General features: G+C 44.1%; 1 protein-coding gene across 4 annotated transcripts in view; it reads right to left on the minus strand.

Moving 5' to 3' along the window:
- The window catches only part of PEG3 (paternally expressed 3), a 50,048-nt gene that overhangs the window by 16,454 nt on the left and 15,777 nt on the right, over positions 1-17,817 (minus strand). For 3 of the 4 annotated variants that reach the window (XM_059383133.1, XM_059383132.1, XM_059383134.1), the window contains 2 exons: positions 12,438-12,524; positions 1,469-1,545 (listed from right to left, as the gene is read on the minus strand). The gene's annotated coding sequence lies outside the window, so the exon portion shown is untranslated. Of the gene's footprint in view, positions 1-1,468; positions 1,546-12,437; positions 12,525-17,260; positions 17,435-17,817 lie in introns of those variants that run through there. The other variant, XM_059383131.1, reaches the window with a different exon arrangement.

Raw genomic sequence — 17,817 nt, forward strand, 5'->3', positions numbered from 1 at the left:
CTGGAATTAACATGCTCCTCTCCCCACAGCAAACTATAAACTCTATTAAATGGATTAGAGATTAACTTTTCTATCCCCATGTCCTCTAGTGCCAGCGTAACACAAAGTCAGGTGTCAACAGTGCAATAACGTTATAAAAAATAACATACATAGACCCATCCTAGAATTGATTTTAGACACAGGCAAGTATTACTATGTGCCTGCAGAAGCATGGAAAAGTTTCCAGGGATAGAGAACATTCTAGGTTAACCTCTAGGCCACTGCTTCTAAAAGAGCATTCTGGTGTGTCACCCTCCTCACCTGCCAACTGTTCTACCAGCCCCTTCTCCATATCTCCAGACAACTGGGTGGGAAGCCCTGGTGGGTATATGGGAAGCCTCTGTCCTGCCTAGTACACTGGAGGGAAATTAAACACAATAGTGGTGAAACCAAGGTGATAAACGTATGTTATTCACATGAATAGTAAGAATATGATGCAGTGGCCGTCAGGCTTCCTATTACACATTCTTCTGCCTTGATCAATATTGCCAAAGTTTGTCGTGAAAGAACCAGCTTTGATAATCCTCTGTATGGTTTCATTTATTCCCCTAGTTCTTTATTTTTCTTTTATTATCTGCCCCCTCTTTTTAGAAAAACGCTTTAGACAGAGTAAAAACGCTGATATTCATCTTTTTTCTAATGTAACCAATTAAGGCTATACATGTCTTCCTGTAGACAGCCACAAATGGTACAAGGAAGCAGGCACTATGGAAACAAAATCTAGCTTTGGGTGGGTCAATTAACTCACCCGACCGTTCTGTACTTCTGGCTTTACTTCCAGAGAAGAACAAAATCATATGCAGCAAAAATTCTCTGCTTTTTTGGTTTTGTTTTTGTTTTAAAAGGAAACCAAGTATGTTTAAAATTAAGGTTTTATTTTTTAATGTCTAAAGAGAAAATGAGGTGTTTCCTTTATTATTTGGGAATAAATGTAGCAAACTCTGCCACGTTAGGTTCCCCTGGCAGTGATGGGCTTGCATGCTACTCATGCACAAACTGCCCTCCCATGCCCTCTCCCACCACTATCTCCGGGAGTACCAAGCCTCACAAACACACATCCATCATCAAGACCCTCATGAATGAAGCACCGTCTCCCTGACTGCCCTGCCCTCCTTGAGGAGGACAAGCAGTAACAGAGACAAAGGCACTTCTGGACAGAAGACTTCCAAAGCAGGGAAAGGAAAAGAGCAAAGGAAAAGGCTCTGGGGAACTGGTATGATAATCTGGATGAGAGAACAGTCCATTTTATCCAGGATTTGGCTAAGAGGGACCGCCTCTGATAAGAGCAGAGTTCCCAAAGAGCGGCATGCCTGAATGGCAAGGACAAAAGGGCAGAAAGCCCAAGTCTGCTCTTTGGCATCCAGATTCCAGAGCAACACTCCAGTCCCCTAGCAAACACTAGTCCAACTTCTCGGAGGCAACAGGGTACCTGTTTGGGAACAGGATCCTTTCTGGAACTTCAGAATAAGCAGCTTTCCAGAGGAAGTGAGCCAAAATGAAACAAACCTGCAGACAGTTAAAAAAAAAAAAAAAAGACAAACGTGGAAAAAAATGTAAAAAGAGTGTCAGAGAATTAACTCTCCAAATGGCTGCAAATTCAGATAGCATTAAAGGTGAGAGTTTTATATATCATATTCAAGAAAAGGCCAATTCCCATGTCATGTAAACCAACCAGAGAGAAATAACTTTCAAATTGTAAAAACCCAAGATAGAGCTAGCACTAACAAACCACAGACTGAACTCAATTATAAAAGCAGACACAAATCTTTAACACTATCACTGTTGAACATGATTCTACAGAGTTCTAGCCAATTAGAACAAGGTAAGAGAAACAAATCTGAAGCATAAAGATGTAAAACTATCATTCACTTATATAAGACTATCCACTCAGACACTGTGAATCAATGCAAACAGACCTTATAAGATATGAAAAACACTTATAACAGACTTCCTAAAAATGTCTCAGCAATTATAAATTTTAAAAAATGGGAAGAGAACTCCTATTATAAAGATAGGAAAGATTTAATAAAAGACAACAGCAACCATGTGAATAAAATTATAAATTATAGTAATAAAAGGCAATAACTGGAGAGACACAATATAATCATGGGAGATGTATAGATCTGGTGTATCAAAGTTCTAAAACCTCCCCCAAATCAATCTATAATACATGGAACTTCAAAGAATATTAACATTGGGTAACTTGGCAATGGTTCTAAGGTTGACCTGGAGGAATTCCATTTGGATCAATATTTTAAGAATTCATATATCAAAGGTCAACAAACCAAACACAACATTTAAAAACTATTTTAACATAATCTCAGGTAAGAAAGTTCTTTTATAATATGCCTAAAGGCAGAAAGACTACAGAAAAATAACAAATTATGGTTTTGTTTATACCATCAAAGAAATAAAACAACAAAAAAGATGCACTTGTAACTTATGACCAAAAAAATGAATTCATTTAGGAATCTTAGTCTGAGTCGACCATATGTAGTCAAGTATCCAGTAGTAGCATGAAAAGTGGCATTTCAAACTAGTAAAGAATGTATAAATTACTTTGGTGATTGGTATATAGGAAAACTAGCCTATCATTCACTTAGGGGAAAAGGTCACACTATATACAAAAACGCTAAAACTAAAATAAAAATAAACAAAAGTTTAATTTTTATAATTATGGAACAAGGGCAGGCTTGTCTAACCTGACAATAAAATCAGGAGATATAAAGGGTAACTCCCAATCCACATAGGTACTTAATTACTATGTTAACTTTTCTTCCCAGTAGGCACGTATTTGAAGCATAAAGCACCAGTAAGTGAACTATATATAAGAACTCTAGGGTTAAAAAGTTTGATAGGGAATCAACAATTTTTCTAAGAACATAGAAACAGACAAATCTGATCAGAAAGCAGAGCAAAAAAAAGTTCCTAGGGAAGGAACTTTAAAAGATGAACTGATTTAAGGAGCAACCTCCCATAAAATTTCCATGAGCAATGAATCTACCATGTTATAAAAACCCTCCCAGAACACAGAAAAGAGATGAAGGACTTCCTATTCATTAATAATTTGACCACTTAAATGTCCTTATGAATCCTATCACAAGGTAGATGCCGAATTCTATACAAAAAATTCACTCATTTCTTTTCTCAAGAAATTCAGGACTAGAGCAAACAAATACGATCTTCATTAAATGTGTTCATAAATTTTTCTAACCAGGGGAATAAATAGCCCTTGGTGAGTAAGACCATTTTTTTTTTATTTTAACAGGAAAACCTTTAAAAAAAAAAATAATAATCAGACCCTAACAATTCCTTCCCACAATGGCAGAGGAAAGTCACTTGAGATCTGAGAGTTTGGGGCCTTTAGAACAGAGTAATCATAAAGATGGACAATATATACATCTGTATGAGGAAACTGGGATACTCACATAGTGCTTATGGCAATGTAGATTCTATGGAGGGCAATCTGGATAACATCAAAATTTTAAATGCACATACCGTCCTCTAAATTCTATTTCTATGAATTTATCCTAGATATATGTAATGACATGTGCAAAATATATTCATTGAAGCACTGCTAAAATGCACAAAAAACAGTACATATTCATCTAATGATTATGAAACCTTTTAAAATAATGAGGCAATTGTAAATAAATGGCTATGAGATGCTCTCTAAGGTAGTTAAGTGACAAAATGGGACACAACAATGTGTATAGCATTCTAAGAAACTATAAAAACAGATGCATTTACCTAAACAGATGATTTCTCTAACGATATAGATGAGACTGCTATTAGTGATCAATAGTGACTGCCTCCAGGGAAGGGAACTGGGGGCCAGGGAGAGAAGAGAAACTTACTTTTTCACTGTATATTCTCCTTTTATTTTTTACCATGAACATGTACTACCTAGTCCAAAAAATATATTCTAAGTTAAAACAAAACAATAAACAAAAGCACTGGAGGCCTTAGAGACTGTGCTGCCCACTGCATAGGTAACACAACACTGACACCTTAATGCTGATCGGGGTCTTCTCCCCTCCCTACCCATCCCACCCTGCTGGAGTCAGGTCACACACTAAACCAGATGGCAGTCAATTTAGAAAAACGCCAAGAATCAACTGTGGAACTTCTGACACCCAAGAATGACATATGGAAATTGCAGCTCAAAATTGAATATATTCTTCAGATATCCAACAATTATTATTATATAAATGCAATGCCATCCCCTACTATGCTAGTGTTTTCGCATCTGAAATCTAATAGACTTATCTGTCCACTGCACAAAGACAAGAGTTCACCAGTGTGTTCACAGAGGCACTCTTTACAACAGCAAAGAACAGGTACAGAAAGGAGAATGCTCAAGCAGAATCTCAACAGCAGAGACTACTGAAAGACCACTACTCAGCAGACCTGAAACTAAAAATGGGTTAACAAATTTTCTATAGCACTATAAAAAGCAACCAAAACAAAAACAAACCAGAAGAGGAGGGGGAAAATATTTCACAATATAGATGACAGTTAATATTTGAAATGTGAAAAGCTCTTAGAAAATAGTAAGAGAGGGGCGCCTGGGTGGCTCAGTGGGTTGGGCCGCTGCCTTCGGCTCAGGTCATGATCTCAAGGTCCTGGGATCGAGTCCGGCGTCAGGCTCTCTGCTCAGTGGGGAGCCTGCTTCCTCCTCTTCCTCTCTCTCTGCCTGCCTCTGCCTACTTGTGATCTCTCTGTCAAATAAATAAATAAAATCTTAAAAAAAAAAAAAAAGAAAATAGTAAGAGAAAGGTAAGTGTCTTAACATGAAAATAAAAACACACAGTGATAAGATCCAACAGTTACATTAGAAATCAAAGAAATGTGAAATATGACGGTGAACATTTTTTGGCTTATCAAATGGGCAAATATTTCAAAAATCAAAATAAAAAAAAAGAAAACCTGATGTTGGTGAGAAGCTGGCTGGTGCAGACATGAACCATATTTCTGAATGCTGTTTCAGCAAATGGCTTAAAAACACTAAAAATACCCATTCCTTTTGAACCAGCAAGTCTCCATTTAAGGATAGTCAAGTAAATAAAATATTAGTAAGATAAAAATAAGAGCTAAAAATTTGGCTGCCCACTACAATTAAGTCTTTATATGGATATCTAATTTCCAGTTTATAAAAGCTAACACTTGCAGTGCTAAAAACCTGTGGCAGTAAACGACGGCAGGTGACATCATTTTACACACAAAGTCACAGGAAGGGACAAGCACATGTCAGAGAAGTATTCTGCTGTCGGTGTGTTGTTATATAACGCAGTCCTACCAGAGTCATTAAGAATCAAACTCAGGGAGACAAAACACTGGTCAATATCCTCCCACTGGGATACCTAAGAGCAGGTGAGCCCTGTGAGATGAGGTAAGGTGCTCCACTCGCTACGTGACCCAGCCCTTAACCCTGACTCACTCTGTCCTACATCTGTAGCCCAAAGGGCAACTAAGAATGGGGCCAGATATGCTTAGTACCTGCCAGGGCCCCATACTCACCTTACCCTCGGGAAGACCCAGATCCCAGGTGAACTCATCCTGTGACAGCACCTCTGGCCAATCAGAAGCATAACTGCTCTACCCACTTCGCCCCCACTTCCCCAGTCCAGCCTACAGTTAAAGAAAACAGAAGATACAGGTGAAGAAGTGGCTGAGACCAAAGCATCAAAAAGGAGTCGAATGAAGGTTTGCCTGATATGGATCACATGAAATGTTAAGGCTGAGGGGGAACCCCTCCAAGGATGCTCAGAAAGGCCAACAATAACAATTTACCCATATAATGAGATGTGCTTGAAGATGCATGAAGCCAGTAGAAATGAGTGCCCACACTTATACCCAAAGTCCCTGAGGGCAAGGCCTCTGCTACCTTTTCCATCATTGTATTTTATCTTCACAGGACTGGCACAGAAAAGGTGTTCAATAAATATTTGTTTGCACTTCAATGCAAAAAATGTTTAATAAATCCAATCTAGAAAAGTCTAAATAGCCCATAACCATGAAAGCCTATTCCAGGAATACAAGGAAGATATCCCAATTCCAGTGGACTATTCTATATGAGCTATTAAAGGGGGAAGGGAGGGAACCCTGTGAGCACTGTTACACATTGAAAAGCATTTGCAAACTTCAATAGCCTCTCCTTATTTTGTTCTTAGCAAAAGTAAAAGTAGAAGACCATTTAAGAATAAAGATTTAATCTCAAATAAATACAAGAAAGCACGTGAAACACTAAAACTATTCCAACTAAAGGTGAGGACAAGGAAAGGAGGTCTTCCACCAAACTACCATTCAACGGTATTCTGGAAAAAACCTAGTAAACACAACAGAAGAAATGAAAGGTGTGATGTGAAAAAAGAATTATTTTGAACTGAAAAACCTCATCAATAAATACAAGAAAAGAAGCCCATTAATAACAAAATAAATTCGCATAAATTCACCAAAGTATTTGGAACCTCAAACAAAAATTTTAAACGTACAGAACATAAAACAAGTCCTAATAAATGAAAACATATGTTTTCAGATGAGAATGTGGAAATTTTTGTCAATCCTTCCTTGAAAATAAATTAAGATTCAGTAACAGGGTGCGGAGTTTTAACAAAATGAGAATCCAGTTCCTCTAGGTAAATAAATGTACAAAAATATCAGGAGAATTTTGAGTAAGGTATGTGTGTGGTGGGAGGAGGGAGTTGTCTATAAAATGACCCAAACACATGAAAACATAAAGTATTCTTTCCAACACAATGATCCAAGTGTTAAGACAAATACACTAACAGAGCTAACGCAATCGAAAAACTGACTTGCAAGGAAGTATATACACATGCGGGATTTAGTTTACAATAAAGAAATGTCTCTCAATCAAGAAAAGCATTAACTGTTTAAATACAAACTATAAACTTTCTGAGGACTAAGTAGTAAAGTAATTTTAACAAACATGGTAAGAGGCGACAGCCAACACTTTAATTTCTGACCAGTTATTCAAGTATGCTTTCCAAGGAGGCTGGAGATAGCCTTTGACATTAGGAAAGAATAATAAAACCAGTGTTGGTGTCTGGCCTCCTCACAAAAAATTCTTTATTTCAAAACATCGCTAGAAGGCTAAGACCACTAAGGCCAATAACAAACATACTTTGTTCACACCAAAATAAATCACTGTACTCAAAACACAGCATTCTTCCAAAATTTTCGAACAGGAAGGAATGAAAACAGATAAAAATCTTTAATAGAATGTTATGTAGCCATTAAGTCATGTTTTCAAAAAAATTTTATTTCTGATTACAAACACAGAAGATAGGGCAATGTTCAGTTACAGAATATTTGATGGGGAAACTACAAGCCATACCCATTGATCAAATTTGTTGCTATTCTAAACCTTCCAACATCCATATATAGAATAGGATCTCATTTTTACCTAAATGAGATCACATTAGGAGTTCTGCAGGAGTATGCTTTTTTAAAAATTTGTTTTTTTAAATAAACTTTCCACTCAACATGGGGCTTGAACTCACAACCTCAAGATCAAAAGTCACATGCTCTACCCACTGAGACAGCCAGGTGCCCCTTATGTGTGCACCATAAAACTTAGTAATTTTTGATGGTTATCTTTCTGTACTAGTACTTACAGATCTCCATCATTCTTTCTAAAGGCTACAAAGTATTCCATTCTACAAACACACTGGTTTATTTAAACTTGACAGAAACCACTAATGTAAAAAAATTTTGAAGCATTAAGTTAAAATAAGGTATAAATTTGTACATACACATGACATTTATATGTTAGAAAATGATGAAAATATCCACACAAAAGAATATAATGCAATTTTTAGAAAGCAAAGCTTTAAGTGAAAATGTATTTATATGAAAATTCTTGTAGACACTATTAAACAGCGACAAAGTAGTACATGTACACGCATAAAAAACCACATCCTTGTAAATGGAGACTGAAAATGTGGTGGACACATTCTGAGCTCTCCAGAAGGTATATCACACCTTCCTGCCAACCACTGTCTCACATCCTACAAACTTGCACTCTTATAACTTGTCTGAAACATTAATGAATTGGGTATGATCTCTCATTTGTGTTAAAATAAAAATTATAAAAATATTTAAACATGGAAGTAAGTATAAACTAAACCAGAAGAAAACTTCCACATAAATCATGAGTAAAGATTTCATAAACCTGAAACATTTTTAAAAAAACATTTTTAAACATTTAAACATAAACCTGAAACCTTTTTTTAAAAAGTAATAAAAGATACTTCCATTTCTTTTTGCATTTTAGTTTAAATGTTTTCCTAAGTTCACAATTGAAAAACATTTTTTGAATATAAAAATCCAAAGTAAATTTAATTGCTATTTGTTCTTTTTCTTTCTGCTTGTTACTGTTTATCAGCACTCCCTCTGCTGTGGTGGTGCTTGGGACATGGCCTCTGCTTACTCTGACACTTCCCCCTCCTCGTCAGGCCACCTCACGTTGCTCCCATGGAGTCCTCCACTCACTATCTGTAATCCCCCTCGAGCCTGTGCACCACTTGATGGCACTCCTCACGTAGGGCCTCCCCTCTGTCCTGTTTAGTGCAAACTGAATTCTGGCCACATGGCCCACCCATCACCTTTTCTGACTTGGAGGTGGGCCTTCACATGCCCCTAGTTACTAAAGCTTCTGCATTTCCCTGTTCTCTAGAGTAGTAAGTGGGTTAAGCACTAGCCAAAGGCAGGATCTTAAAAGGTCTGACCACATTCTGCAGACAGGGGCAATGGTGGAGACACAAAGGGACCAGGCCAACTCTGGTCCTAGGGGCCAAGGGAGACCACGAAGTCCAAGAGAGGAGACATATGAGGGAAAACCAGTCTCGATCTCCACACCAGGTAGAAGAGCTTCCAGATTTCTAACTGTTCTTTAACCTCCAAATATCTGTTCTTACACACACTGGACGTCTGACCATGAAATGTTACGTGCAGTACAAACATTTTATATGGAGTGAATTTCAGACATGAGCTTGACTACCCAAAACCACAGGACAGTGCTGCTGCCAGGACAACAGTGTTGCCATTGTGGTTTATGCTGCCGTTTTAGTGTTATTCTTTAGAAGTTTTAAAGCACTTCACTTCTCTATTTCATGAATAGAAAACAAAAATATGGGTCTCAACTGAAACAAAGATGGAATTCATCAGGCGTCCCTGCTATAAGTCTCTGGCCTCAAAGGATCACTGGGTCAAGAATTTAACTGAACTTGGAAGAACTCAAAGAACACATACCAGAGGCTTGGAAACCTAAGTGGGATGTGTAAGGAGAGATTAAAAAAATCCTGTGACCCCACTGTTTGACCTCAGGCTCCCCACATCCCATCAGTTGAGAAAGAAGCTCCAAGAGAGCTTCTTTTTTTTTTTTCCCCCCAAGAGAGCTTCTTTATCCCCATCTCTACTTACTTACTTTGGTCCCTCAGCACAGTGCAGCTAGATTTAGCCCCCTTACTCATTCTACCTACCTCATCCAAGGGGGCTGGAATGGAGTACTTTAAAGTCAGGAAGCGAGGCAGTTACTTTCTTCATTTCTCAAGGACAGCATGGTGTGCAGTCTACTCTCTCTTCTCATTTGCTCCATTCTCCTGCCTCTTTCTGCAGACCAACAGTCTCTACTACAGCATGCACCTGGGTAAATGCTGCCCCCATCCCAGTCCTACCTCACCTCCCAGTGAAGTGCTCAGTGCCGAGAGACTAACAACTCAAGCTCTCCGAATTTGCAAGTGCACACCATGGCTCAAGTTCTTCTAGGGTAGTGGTTCTCAAATTTGGGGGTGCCAAAAGCTATCTGAGGTACTTGTGAAATATGTAGCTGCCTTTCCAGGTATGATGACTTAGAGGTCTGTGGAACTCTAGGCAAGAGGCATTCAAACAAGCCCTACAGGAGCTATACAGTGAGAACCACTGCTCTAGACTTAGATGTGTGGTCTTGTCCAACTGACCGTGAACAGCACCATATGGCCAACAGGAGCTGTTGGGCAAACAATTTTATATAAGAATGTCCGCAAAGAGTAAATGACCACTCTCCCTACCACACTGGCCTTAATCTCTACTATCTGGTCTTTTACATGGCTCCTCTCAGGTAATCTCCACATCACTATGGGCTTACCTCTCTCACATAAGCTCAGCACTTACCACACTGCAGCAAAATTTCCTTGTTGTTGTCCATTCCTGTGGGGTTTCCCAAAAAATTTCAGAAGAGAGGAAACAGTATCTCAGAGTTTAATGATCAGATTCCAAACAGTTCAAGATGAATAAAGCTACCTTAAAGAAAATGTCTTCTGAACCAGTATGATATATCTGACCATACTTAAATGTCAATAATTAGCTGATCAGACTTTTTTCCCACAAAAGAGAAAGAGCATGGAAAGGCAGGCCACAAAGCATGGTTCATTTAACCATGTACAGAAAAGGGCTACTCTGGTTAGACCTAATCTGAATGGAAATTGGGGAGGAAAGGGACTGTAGACAAAGAGCTTCTGGTGTCCTAGTAATCCTACCAAGAGCTTCACTGTACCAGAGGGTAGCACCAGCCTACTTTACAGGCCAGTGCTATTAAACCTTGTCTGCATCCTCTCATCATGATTCCATACTCACCAAGCAACCTGCTCATTATGGTTTCACTTCCCACGTAGGTCTGCATACAGAGAAAGAATTTACTGATCATACTTTTTTTTTTTAAGATTTTATTTGTGTGAGAGAGAACATGAGCAAGGAGAAGGTCAGAGAGAGAAGCAGACTCCCCATGGAGCTGGGAGCCTGATAGGGGACTTGATCCCGGGACTCCAGGATCATGACCTGAGCCAAAGGCAGTCGTCCAACCAACTGAGCCACCCAGGCGTCCCAATCATACATACTTTTGAGTATTTGGGTCCCTGTTGTACTTATCTCCCACCAAAAACTGATAAACCAAAATTGAGAAAACAGGAACGTCGTACTTTAGCCACACTATTTTTCAACATAAATTATTATGTCAGTAGGGTTTCTAGAAGTCTCCTGAGCTTCAGTCACGTGTACCTACTAACATGAGTAAAATAAGGTTCCTGAGTCTCCACAGGCTTCAGCATCAGACATTAGCTACTTGGAGCATTCACTGAGGCCAGGAATAAACAAATCCATTCCCAGGGGCCCACCTGGGACAGCACGTAAGCCTTTCTCCAGATGGTAACACCATCAACATGGCCACCTATCTTGGTGAGCATGTTTTCTTACTCTCCATCTAAATAGAGTTCTCATTCAGAAAATACTGATGTCAGTGACTATGTTACCCACTTCCAGAGACAAAGAATCTAACATGGTCCTATCCCATACTGGGCATATAGTGTCCATGTTTGCTGATGGAATGAACAACTTTTGCTATTCTTCTCTCTTTTCCACATAATGTGATTTCTTGTACCTTATCTGAAACAGTCAGCAAGCCATGAAAGAAGAGTACAGGCCCTCCTGAGTCTCTTAGAACCTCTCTCAAATCCATCCACTTCACTTAACTCCATGCTCTGATCTGAATCCACGCCACCACCTCTCACCCAGACCTGAGGGTGCAACCAATTTCCACCCTCCCCTTCTAAACCTGACAACCAGATGGTATATTTAAAACACAAATCTGATTCCCATGTTACTTTCATGGCTAAAACACCTCAATGGTTTCCCACTATGCTTCATATCAAGCCCATATACTTACCATTGACTGCAAGGCCTTTCACAATACAGTTCCTATTGACCTTCAAAATCCACACTTTGCTCAACTGCCACTCAATTCTTTCCTTTGCTCCAGGTATCCTAGACTTTTGGTCTTTATCTCTGGATCCCTCAGGAAATGTCCCATCCCCTCTTCTTAAGACTACACTTCCTAAAGTATACTACTGTCCTCCTTTCTTCAGGACTCTCAATGACTTTCCCAGGAAGGCCCTATGTGGCCTTTCTCAGGTTAACTGTTGTTCATAATGAATGTTCTGTCCCCAAAACATGAAAGATACAATTGTTTTTTCAACATTTCTCATTACCCAATAGAGCAGGAGCTCTAAGAAAACACCTCCTTTTCCACTCGGGGTCACGTTTGATAGATGAACCAATGAATCTCTCATGCTTCTTTAATCACCCAACAAGAGAGAAAGAGCAGGCCTGAAAGGTGCAGCTGAGTGTTGCAAAAAGAAGTAGGAAACTGAAAAGGATAGCGTGGAGCCAAGGAGAATTTCTGGTGAACACACAAACTCACCAGGAGAGTCTGTGAGTTTTCAGAGCACAAATGACATTTGCATGGCTATATGGAACACCTATGCAGTAGGAAAGTGTCAGGATGAGGAAAAAATGTGTTCGCTCCAAGGATGAGTGTAGCACTGTGAGAAGGGAATTCAGCTCACCTGGACCTGGCCACCTAGTGTTTGGACCTAGTCCCTTGTCCTCTTGCCAGCTGTCTCTGAGAAGGGTAGAAGCTCGAGAAGGCAAAGCTGGAGAAAGAAAAGAAAACATGAGATATCAAATTTACTTTGTATATACATTACTCAGGCTGAAAAGGACTGCATAACAGATGCATCTCCACTTCTTCCAGTGACAGAGGTCAAACCAGACCAGGAAGAAGAGCTCTTCCTTACAGGATGGAAGGGCCCATGGGCATTGCTCCCTGAGGCAGATGTACCTTGGACTGTAACCACAACCCTTTTCCAATGAGGTTATGTCAATGGGTGTGCAAGCCAATTTCTGAGTATCTCAGAACCCTTTCTAACAAACAGAGCAAAATAGTAAAGACACAGTGCTTTGGATTAAGAAATCAAGTTAAGAATTCAACAGAAGTTATTAGCTATGTGACACTGGCTGTCCCTCTAAAAGCAAAGGATGCATGTTGCAAGCAAAAATCGGAGGAAAGAATAGCTAAAGCAGTACAGTGATTTACTAGTTACATGCCCTATATAGTGCTTAACATCTTACTTTTATTATTTATTATTTGTCACTCCTTACCACAACACTATTAATTTTCTAGTTCCCAGTTCACAGAAAAGCAGATGCTCAGAGAACTCAATCTCAGACCTCATGGCAGACTATTATAGATCATCGTAATGTCATTTTGGAAAACAGAACATTTACTGACATTTTCTATGAACACCACACAGAGCAGCAACAATATGCACCCTTTAGAAAAGTGAATTAAATCCCAATTTTGTCATTTAACAGCCAGTGATGCAGGGCCAGACATTTAACTCTACTTTAAATTTAAGTAATATGAACTTAACTTAAAATTAACTTATATGTGGACCTCAGTACTATCATTAAGTAGTAACATCATTCCTTAACCTTATGTAACATTTTAGAGATTATCAACACCCTTCCAATGGATTAATACTTCCTATTTCAAGTCCCTCTGTGCCTCAGAGCATGCATTCAGTCAACGAGAAGCACCTGGGGGAAGCATCTTCACCATTACACTCTACTATATATTGAAACATTGTTGACCAGTGGATGTGAAGAAACATTGTTCACCAGTGGATGTATATTCTTAATTTTCTCTCACCACCATTGGGAAGGAAGAATGCAACGTGTTACCTTCCTTACTACCTTAAATAAATAAATAAATAAATAAATAAATAAATAAATAAATAAAGGTAGGGACTTACAGGCTCCTTTGTTGGAGCTAGGACTAGAAGCAGCCCCCCCTGGAGTCCAGAATAGACTTAAGGAAACATGGTGAAAGCTAATTCAGTGTTGGAAGCATCACTGCCCTCCAGAGGACGCTGTGACAGTGCCCCAAAGAGCTCTGCGCAGGAGCGGCTCCATAATCTCCCATACCACGCCCCTCTTGTAACGGTCTGTAGCTCTGAATTGTCTAGTTCATAGGCTTTTAGACCTTTTTCTTTGCATAACCTCCATACTGCCCTCAGAGCTTCCAAACCCCAAACCTTACATCCACAGCCTGCCATCTCCGTTTTCTTGAGACCCTGCCCTTCCCCAAACATATTAAAAGATCTAAATCTGAACCCCAGTTTTCCAGACTGACCCTCCGAGCTGTCCGGGTGAGCCCTGTCCCCCGCATTCCCCTGAGAGCTGGCTTTGGTATCCTTCCAAGGAAACGCGCCTCCCGCCATGCTGCATGACCACTGCGGCGAACACTCTGGGCCTGCCAAACGGGTGCCTGCACAGCAAACCTCACACTCCCTTTGGCCAGCAAAGGTGAGCAGAGCTACAGAGGTGCCCTTAGTCACTCAAGACACGGCAACACCACCTGCAGGCCCACCCTCCAAGTCCATGGCCATTCCTGATGGTGCCTGCGCAGTAACTCTCGGAGTCACCTACTGGCCAACATGGCACAAGAACAAGCAGGAGTCTGCAGTCCCATCAATCAGGACAAGTCGGCCTGTCCTTCACAACTGCCCCGTGTAGTTCTGCCACTCACTCAAAATGGCACCTGCGCAGTGAGCCTCGGCAGCCATCTACCCGCCAACAAATATACCGCTAGGGTGGGTATGGGTCTGCAGATCCTGTCTGTCATTCAGGACAAGCCAGCCCCTCCCTCAGAGCCGCCCTCCCCCACAGCTGAGGCATCACTCAAGATGTTGCCTGTGCAATAAACACAGGGGGAGGGGGGGGGGGGCGATCCCAGGCCAACATGGGGTCTACAGTCTCCTGTTAGTCACTCAAAACATGAAAGCCGCCCTTCGGTAAGCTCCCAGAAATAAAATCACTGATGGTAACATCTGCGCAATAAGCTCTAGCTGTCACCTGTTCATCAAATGGGTGGAGCTCCGAAGCCCCCCCTTGGCCTCGTGGGGACCATACCCCTAGCAGGAGCAGCCAGTCCCACTGCCACTTAAGATTGTACCTGCGCAGTAAGTCTTGGCCGCCATGTGGCAGCCAAAACACACTGCTAGGGTGGGCGGAGCTCCATAGGCCCTCCTCTTGGCCCCACCCCACCCCAATGTCACTCAAGATGGCTCCTGCGCAGTCTCAGCTGCCACCTGTTGGCCAACAAGCAGTACTACAGAGGGCCGAACTCTGCAGCCCCTCCCCTTGGATTCATCCCACTCCTCCACAGCCATCCCCTCGTGTCACTCAAGATGGTGCCTGCGCAGTAAGTCTCAGCTGCCACCTGTTGGCCAACAAACAGTACTAGAGTGGGCCTTGGCCCTTGGACCCGCCCCCCCAGGCCAGTCCCACTGTCACTCAAGATGGCGCCTGCGCAGTAAGTCCGGCTGCCACCTGTTGGCCAACAGTACTAGAGTGAGCTGAGTTCTTCAGCCCCTCCCCTTGGATCCACCCCATCCCTCCGCGGCAGCCCCACGGTCACTCAAGATGGCGCCTGCGCAATAAGTCTCGACTGCCACCTGTCGGCCAACAGTACTAGAATGGACTGAGTTCTGCAGCCCCACCTCCTTGACCGTCCTCTACGGCCAGCCCCACTGTCACTCAAGATGGCACCTGCGCAGAAAGTCTCGGCTGCCACCTATGGGCCAACGAAGAGTGCTAGTCGGCCGAACTGTGTAGCCCCTCCTCTTGGGCCCACCTACTCCCCGCCCCACCTCCGCCGCGGCCAGCCCCACTGTCACTCAAGATGGTGCCTGCGCAATAAGTCTCGGCTGCCACCTGTCGGCCAATGAAGAGTGCTAGTGGGCCGAACTCTGTAGCCCCTCTTCTTGCGCCCACCTACCCCCCCGCGCCCCCGCGCCGGGGCTAGCCCCACTGTCACTCAAGATGGCGCTTGCGCAATAAGTCTCGGCTGCCACCTGTTGGCCAAACAGCGCTAAGGTGGGCCGAGCTCTGCAGCCCCTCCCCTTGGATCCTCCCCCTGCAGCTCTGCAGACCTGCAGGATGGCGCCTGCGCAGTAAGTCTCAGGCTGCCACCTATCGACCAACAAAAATAGTGCCAGAGCGAGCGGGGCTTCACAGGCCAGGCCCCACCCCAAGCCCACCAACAGAAACTGCGCAACACACTTCCACCGCTCCCGCACCCCCAGCAATTCCCCTAGCCAAATGATGGGGCCAGACACACCCAGGGCACCAACTGTCCCCAAACAGTAGGAAAAGGGTGGTCTAGGAGAAAGAGCGGGCACGCCAACAGTCTGTAGCCCTGTCCCTCGGAACTGATGGTTTCATGACGGCCGCGGTCGCCGCGGCAAACTTCAGGCACAACGCCTGGCTTCAGTAGACGCTGCCTCTCCAGACCACACACATGGGGCAAGCCAATAAAAATGGCCCCCAGTCACTTGCCGTGGCCCATTCTCAGAAGTCAGAGTCCAGATCCCACGCTAGTCGGCCTCTGCAGCCAGACCCATGACTACCAAAGGAGCTGCGAAGTAGTCGAGACCCTGCAGCCTTCAATCACTGCGTGGAACACAGGTTCGGAAAAGCCACTACAGCCCCTGGCCCCGCCCCCTGCTGCAGCCAGACACCACCACGCCTGCGCGGCAAACTTCGGCCACTCCCCCCCAAAGATGGCGCCAAGGTAGGCGGGTCTCAGCACAAAGCGGTAACCCAGCTGAGCCGCAGTCTTGACAGCCCCTGGCCCCGCCCAGCCTGCAGCCAACCAATCAGGACAGCGCCTGTGCCGCTACCGTCATTGCCCACACCGAAGAAGGCGCTAGGCGGGGAGGAGGGCTCCCAGCCTCTCACAGCCAGAGAAACTACCCCACAGGCATGAAGCCCTCGGCCCCGCCCCTTGCAGCCAGTAGCTCCTCCCGCCGCCACTGCGGCAAAACAGGCCCCTCCCCCAAGGACTAGCAGGGATGCAGGGACAGCCGGAGCGAACCAGCCTGTCAGGGACACCGTGGGATGGACGTAGCGGTCTGCAGCCCCCAGACCCAGCTGCGAAGGGAGGGGGCGCCCTGAAACCCGCCAGCCCGCCACTTCCCCAGCGCCCACTCTGGTTGGCTCGCTGGACAGGAGTCCGCGGCCAACCCATCCCCGTTCCCCACTTCCACAGGCAAGATGGCGCGGCAGTCCCCCAGCTCCGGGGCCACCTCAGAGGGATGACCCGTCCCCGGGACCCTGGTGGGCCACACAGGATGGCGCCTGCGGCAAGCACGGCAACCCACGCCCGAGACCCATTGAGGGAGGACCCTGCCAGGCGACGTCTGCCGGCCCCACCCCCCGGCTGACCAGGGTCCCGGACTGTGGCGTGTGACCGCTGTGCCGCCTCACGCTGCATCCTGACACCGTCCTGATGTGGCTGTGCAGGACGAGCGCCAGCCTGACTCACCTCCCCTCACCACACGGCCTGGGGCCCGACCAAGGTGCAGCCCCCGTGCACGGTCTAGCACGCCCACAGGACCCCTGGCGCCCGGCGGCGCCACCAGCCCAGGGTGGACATGCCAGTTCCTCTGCTCCGACCTCGTCCTCCTGCAGCTCCCGGCGTCTGCACCGAGCCTCTGCGCGCGACTCCTTGTCAGACTCTCCGCAGAGGCGGGGCTCCAGCGCAGGCCAATCAGCGGCCAAGTTTCCCACCCCGGGCCCCTTTGCCACGCCTCTGAACCCTGCCAATCAGGCTGTGGTTGCTGTGCCTACAGCTTGGCGCGAAGGCTGGAGGTTGACGTCAACTGAGCTGATACTAGGGGCCCCTGAGAGGGGTCTGCTAAGGGGGGAGGGGGCAGTGGGCGGGTGTGTGTGACCCCCACACAAAGAAAGGGGGGTGACACCGAGAAGGGCCAACTAATGACGCCCAAACACAAAACCAACTTAGAAAAATAACGTACATTTGTCCAAAATGTGAAAATCCAGCGGGCAAAACCGAGTATGTAGAAGTGCAAAGACAAGCGA

The sequence above is a fragment of the Mustela nigripes genome, chromosome 17 (genome assembly GCF_022355385.1).
Source record: "Mustela nigripes isolate SB6536 chromosome 17, MUSNIG.SB6536, whole genome shotgun sequence".
NCBI lineage: Eukaryota > Metazoa > Chordata > Mammalia > Carnivora > Mustelidae > Mustela > Mustela nigripes.